The 6205-nt window shown below is 41.7% G+C and overlaps 1 long non-coding RNA gene across 4 annotated transcripts in view; it reads right to left on the minus strand.

The window, feature by feature from the left end:
- Positions 1–5070, minus strand: part of LOC138757600 (uncharacterized) — a 28572-nt gene extending 23502 nt beyond the window's left edge. For all 4 annotated transcript variants that reach the window (XR_011353724.1, XR_011353722.1, XR_011353723.1 and 1 more), the window contains exon 1: positions 2655–5070. This is a non-coding gene — a long non-coding RNA (uncharacterized lncRNA). The remainder of the gene's footprint in view (positions 1–2654) is intronic.
- Positions 5071–6205: the final 1135 nt, after the last annotated feature.

A 6205-nucleotide genomic window follows, 5' to 3' on the forward strand; every position in this document is an offset into this window, starting at 1 on the left:
CTTGTAATTTAATATTTTAATCCATGGAATCTATCTTGCTTGAGTCATTCCAGTTGTTATACTGACCATGGTCTGAAACATGCAGCTGCCAGATCATTATTGCAATCCTGCTGACCTGAGTACAACTGGCGTTCAGTGACACTGGCCCTCTGTTCTCTAATACTCAACCAACAGTTTAATTTTAATGTTGGGAGAGAGTGGAAGACATATTTATTTAAAATATTTAATTTTGAAACCTCCTACCCAGTAGCACCATGGGATCACTTCCTCTAGAAGGTAACCCAATAAAAGTTTCCTTATCAATTACACTCAGTCCAGCGAAAATCTATAAGAAAAACATTTATTCAAATTTCTTTTCTCCTCCTCATATCTCCCTCTTTCTTGAACCCCAAAACCATAAACCAGATAACCCATATAACCATTTACGGAACGGAAACAGGCCTTTCAAGTCCGCACCGGTTCACTGATTTTGTGCGCCCTCACATCAATTTTTAAAAAAATTTTGTTTGTGAAGTTGGTAGAAATGCGAAAGTTGACAATAATAAATGCCAGAGGACATCAGTTCTAGGTGAATGGGTGAAACTTTAATGGAGATGTCAAAGGTATTGTAGAATGTTGGGTACTTGGAATGCATTGCCATAGGTGTTGGTGGAAGCTAGGTCACTAGGGCATCTCACTTCTAATTTTGAAAAGTCTGCAGATGCTATGATTGTAGTAAATTCACCAAAAAGTTTTGAAGAAACTTACCAGGTTCCACAACATTCATAGGAAGCAAAGATATACTGTATAACTAGTTTCAGGCCTGAGCTCTTTGTCAAGGTATGAGGTTAAAGCAGGCAGTATCCTAAATAAAATGGCTTGGGGAGGATGGAAGAAGGGGCAGAAGGAAAGAGTATAGGCCAACAGCGAAGACACCATAGGTGGTTAAGGATAGGAGGAAAGATGAGAATTGATCAGCAGAGGGTGTTGCTCTGTGAATGCAGAGATGGAGGAAAGGAGACAGAGGGATAGGGAAATAAAAAGAGACAAGGGGAGGGAGCTGGAGGAAAGGAGACAGAGAGATAGGGAAAGAGAAAGGCAGGTGGAGGGGGGGGGGTAACATAAACCAGAGAAGTTGATATTAATACCATCAGGTTGGAGGATGCCCAATCAGAATACAAGGTGTTGTTCCTCCAGTTTGCAGGTGGTCTCAGTTGGGTAGTGCATGAGGCATGGACAGACATGTCAACATGGGAATGGGGTGAGGGGGGGTGGAATTGAAATGAGTTGCTACTGGGAGATCCCTGCTACTACAATGGACAGAATGAAGGTGTTAATTAAAACAATCTCCCAGTCTGTGTCCAATCTCTTCAAGAAGAGGCCACAACAGGAGCACCAGATGTAGTAGATGACAACTGCAGGTTCACAAGTGAAGTGTTGCTACTTTTAACTTTTTTTCAGTTGTGTTGAAAGTCTATCGAGCTATGAAATCTACTCTGCTTCTTTCATCACAGTTAATGGGTGGCATATTAAATGTTAATAGCTTATATTCCAGGACAATGTATCTTACTTTTTCACATTTTCTGAATGTTATTCTATGTTCTCTTTTGTGAGAATTTAATTAAAATATTAAAGAGGAAATGTTTATTGCATTCTCTGTTTTTATTTAAAGTATTTTGCATCTTTTTGATTGGAGTTAAAAAAAATTACATCCATAAATTCTTTCTGAAAAATTCAAAACCTTGATAGAATGACACTCATCTTTTAGAAGTTATGGTTTGTGAGCAAGTGTCATTGACTGGATATCTTGCACATATCATTCCTTACGATGCTAGTAATCACATTGTTACTATTTAATGGGTCTATAAGGAGAAGAGACAAGCTCCTGAATAACATGGATGGTTATAGTTATGAAGCCATTTTGGTGAAGCTGATAGCAGAGCAACATAAAATGGGAACCTTTTGGGTTTTCACATTTAATTACATTACTAGTTCTCGCCTGTGTCCATTTATCTATAATGATAAGAATTATTAAGATCAGAATTATTTTGACAATAAATTTTGGGTTACTATTTCATGCATTACTGGGATCAATTTCCTTTCAAAGTGCCCTGATTACTTCCAAGTGAATGATAAGATTGAATAACTCCCAAAACTAATAATCAATTTTCCTTCAGCTAAATTTTGTTTTCTTCCTGTGTTTCTGGTGATCTTCAGTACTTGTGGTCATAACCCCAAATTCTGCACAAGGGATAATATGCAGTCCTCCTGCCATTTATAAATCATCAAGGACAACGGAAATAGTAAAACAAGAATGTGTGCAATCTTCAGATCTTAGATTGGTGAAAAAAGCAACGTAAATTGATTACAGTTGCAGCCAATGGGGATGCAATGGATCAGCCTCTGCCTAGACTTCATTAGAAATCAAAGACTTTTTCCTTGCCAATCCAATCCAATCCAATCTAATCATAATGCATATCATTCAAAAATGTGACTGTTTTATTTAATATAAATGTCATCCTATCTCAATAAATATTAGACTTCAAGTTTGGTTAAATTTAATATGGCTAGAGAAAAGAAATACATTTATGGTTGTCAGGATTATTCTGAGTTTTATTGGTTCATTGAAGTGGATCGACACAGATATTTGTGCAGTAAATGAGCACAGAACTTACAACTATAAAATTAATTAGGTGTATTCTTCTCTTGGCAAAACTAATCTTTCTTACACAGCCTAATGGAAGGCTGATTGAATATAACCTGATCTGATGTACCAGCTGCAACGATTCACTTTATAATCGGCCCTAATCGTGCTGCTGACTTCCAGTATATTTGACTTTGTGCTGCACTGATCCACAAGCAAACCTGGTCACAAAGGTGCAGGCTCGCACTAGGCTGACATCACAATGGTCCCGGTGCGAGAGGGTGAAAAGGTTCATGGGAGAGGTGCTGATAAGCTCTCAGAGAGCTCAGTAAAGTCAGTAAAGCCAACAAGCTGCGGCTTGCCAAGGAAGAATTCAGGAAGATGGAGGAGATGGGAATCGTTCGGCACTCAGACAGTCATTGACCTCTCCTCTACACATGGTGCCAAAGTCTTCTGAGGGATGGAGACCTTGTGGGAACTACCACTGGCTTAACAATGCCATGACAGCAGACCAGTACCCAATTCCCCCACATCCAGAACTTCATAGTCAATCTACATGGAGCATGGATCTTCTCAAAAATTGACCTGGTCTGGGGGTACCACTAGATCCCCATTCACTCCAATGACATCCTCAAGACAACTCTCATTACTCCATTCGGCCTTTTCAAGCTCCTCCGCATGCCATTTGGCCTCAGAAACGCAGCACAGATTTCCAGAGACTCATGAACTCGGTGGGGCGTGGCCTAGATTTTGTTTTTATCTATCTAGATGACATCCTCATCATCAGTCATTCGCAACAGAAGCACCTAAAACACCTGCAGCTTCTCTGCCAGTGACTGAGTGACCATGGCCTAGCCATCAACCCAGAAAAATGTCAGTTTGGCCTGATGGCTATCTATTTCCTTGGGTACTGCATCATCCATCAAATGTTGAGGTTATTCATAAGTTCACCAAGCCAATTGCAATCAAAGGTTTGCAGGAATTCATTGGGATGGTTAACTTCTACCATCAGTTCCTACCATCAGCTGCCATGATCATGTGACGTCTTTTCAAGCTGCTGCCCAATCAGACTCAAGAACTCAGCTGGGAAGAAGAGTCTTTGGCAGCTTTTGACCAGGGCAAAGACACACTGGCCAATGCCATCCTTCTAGTGCATCGAGGCATTGATGTACCCTCCGCTCTCACAGTTGATGCATCCAACACTGCCATCAGTGGTGTCCCAGAGCAGCTGGTTGATGTACATTGGAGATCACTCACTTTTTTCAGCATACACCTGTGGCCCACAGAGCAGAAGTATAGTGCGTTGGACAGAGAGTTGCTAGCTCTCTACCTTGCCATATACCATTTCCACTATTTCCTTGAAGGATGGGATTTCATGGACTTCACCAAGGTGTTGGATTCGTGGTCGGCAAGGTAGCAGCTTCACCCCTCTTATATCTCAGAGTACATGACAGCCATCAAGCACATTTCTGGGAAGTACAACCTGTGGATGACACTCAATCCTGTACGTCCTTCCTGTCTGTGCACTCCCTGTCCCCTTGAATCAACTATACAGTACTTGCAGCAGCCCAGCAGCAGGATGGTGAGATACCAGCCTACCACACTGCAGTCTCAGGACAAAGCTGGAAGACATTTCAGGCCACCTGAAGCCACACTTCTCTGAAACGTGTCCACCAGCTGACATAGGCCCATTGTTCCCGCCATGTGGAGGTGTTGCATCTTCAATGTGGTACATGGGTTGGCCCACCCATCCATCCAAGTGACAACTCAACTGGTCACAGGCAGATTGATGTGGCATGGCCTACATAAACAGGTCAGCCACTGGGCCAAAATCTGCCTGCACAGTCAGACATCCAAGGTGCAGAGGCACGTGATACCCCCACTTCAGTCTTTTCCGCTGGCACACAGATAATTTGACCACATCCCGTGGACATCATTGGGCCACTGCCAGTTTCCAGAGGTACCACATAATTGTTCTCTAGATGGCCGGAAGCTGTACTGCTTTCGGACACTTCCGTGGCATCCTGTGACAAAGCACTCATTGCCAACTGGATAGTCCGTCTCGGCCTTCCTTCCAATATCACATTGGACAGGGGGGCACAATTCTCATCCGGCCTATGGGCAGCATTGGCACAGCTCCTAGGGATTCAGTTACATCACACCATGACCTACCACCCACAGTTTAATGGCCTGCTGGAAAGATTCCATCAGCATTTGAAGACGGCCCTCATGGCGCAACTCCAAGGCGCAGATTAGGTGGACTGTTTTCAAACTGTGGACTCAGCACCTCCAAACATTGGTTCTGGTGGGTGGGCCACATTTAGCGAGCTGCCCTGATCCACAAGCAAACTGGGTCATGGAGGTGCAGGTTTGCACTGGGCTGACATCACAATGGTCCTGGTGGGAGGGGCCAAAAAGGATCATGGAAGTGCTGCTGATAAGCTCTCAGAGAGTTCCAATAAAATCAGTTGGTTGGTTCAACTCATTCACAGCTTCTGTGTGTTTTTTTTTGTAAGCTGCTCAGCTCACTAACCACAATAGCATAATTTATTTGTTGCTACAAATAGGTCAAATGATATGAAGTTCACTCACCATGATGCTGGCTGCAATTTATCTGTTGCCCCATTGAGTTTGAAGTGGAATTCACTTTACCAAATGGCAAATCACCCTATATTTCAACAGCTTTTATCATGATTTTTATAATTCTGGTTTAATGTTGATTTGACAGATGGATGCTGTGAAGCCGTCTATCAGTTTTTCTCAACAAAGTTCTGAAGCATGAATGACAATGCCATTTTATCATGTTTACAAAATGAAATACGTACTGACGTAATTATTTCAGGAAAGATAACCATTTCATACATAAAATTAATGTAAACTAAACTGGCAATGCAGCAATGAAGCTTGAGCATTTGCATTGCCACAGACCAGCTATATAAGAGTAAACTTGTCCCACATGGTAAATGTGATGCACTTGCAATGGTTGTATCACCACAGTCAATAGACCTGCTCTAAGCCATGGAGGATGTACTATTGCTTCCTGAGACAATGGCTATCGAAGTGCGTGCTTCTTTGATATATAACACCAAAAATCTAATAGTTCATGGGAGTGTATTTATTTGCTTTATTGTCAGATGGGTGGGGAATGGTTTGGGGGTATTGGTAATCTGGCGCTTGGTAAAAGTATCCATCTAATTTTCTCTTCATCTGCAGAATGAGTGTTTACTTCCATCCATGTTGTGGTATCAAAATGTAAAGGTTGAACTCTCAGCTCTACTAGTCAACTATCCTGATAGTGAAAGCAATAATCTACTGCAGATTGCATATCTTTGATTATATTTTGGATTTTCCTTTAAAATGATGAAAAATAGAGATGAATCCATAAAGCTAAAGGACACTGGGTTAAGCTCCTCCTCTGTCAGATTACTGTTTAGTCAAAGCAGACAAAATCTGTCGTCTACAGTTAAATAATGCATAAATATTAAATGTATTGTAACTGGCAATGTGGGCCAATGTCTGGCTATGGTAGCCCTGCAAATGTATACTTATAGCTACAACAATGTAGAGTCCAAATTTTTCCTA

The sequence above is a fragment of the Narcine bancroftii genome, chromosome 3 (genome assembly GCF_036971445.1).
Source record: "Narcine bancroftii isolate sNarBan1 chromosome 3, sNarBan1.hap1, whole genome shotgun sequence".
NCBI lineage: Eukaryota > Metazoa > Chordata > Chondrichthyes > Torpediniformes > Narcinidae > Narcine > Narcine bancroftii.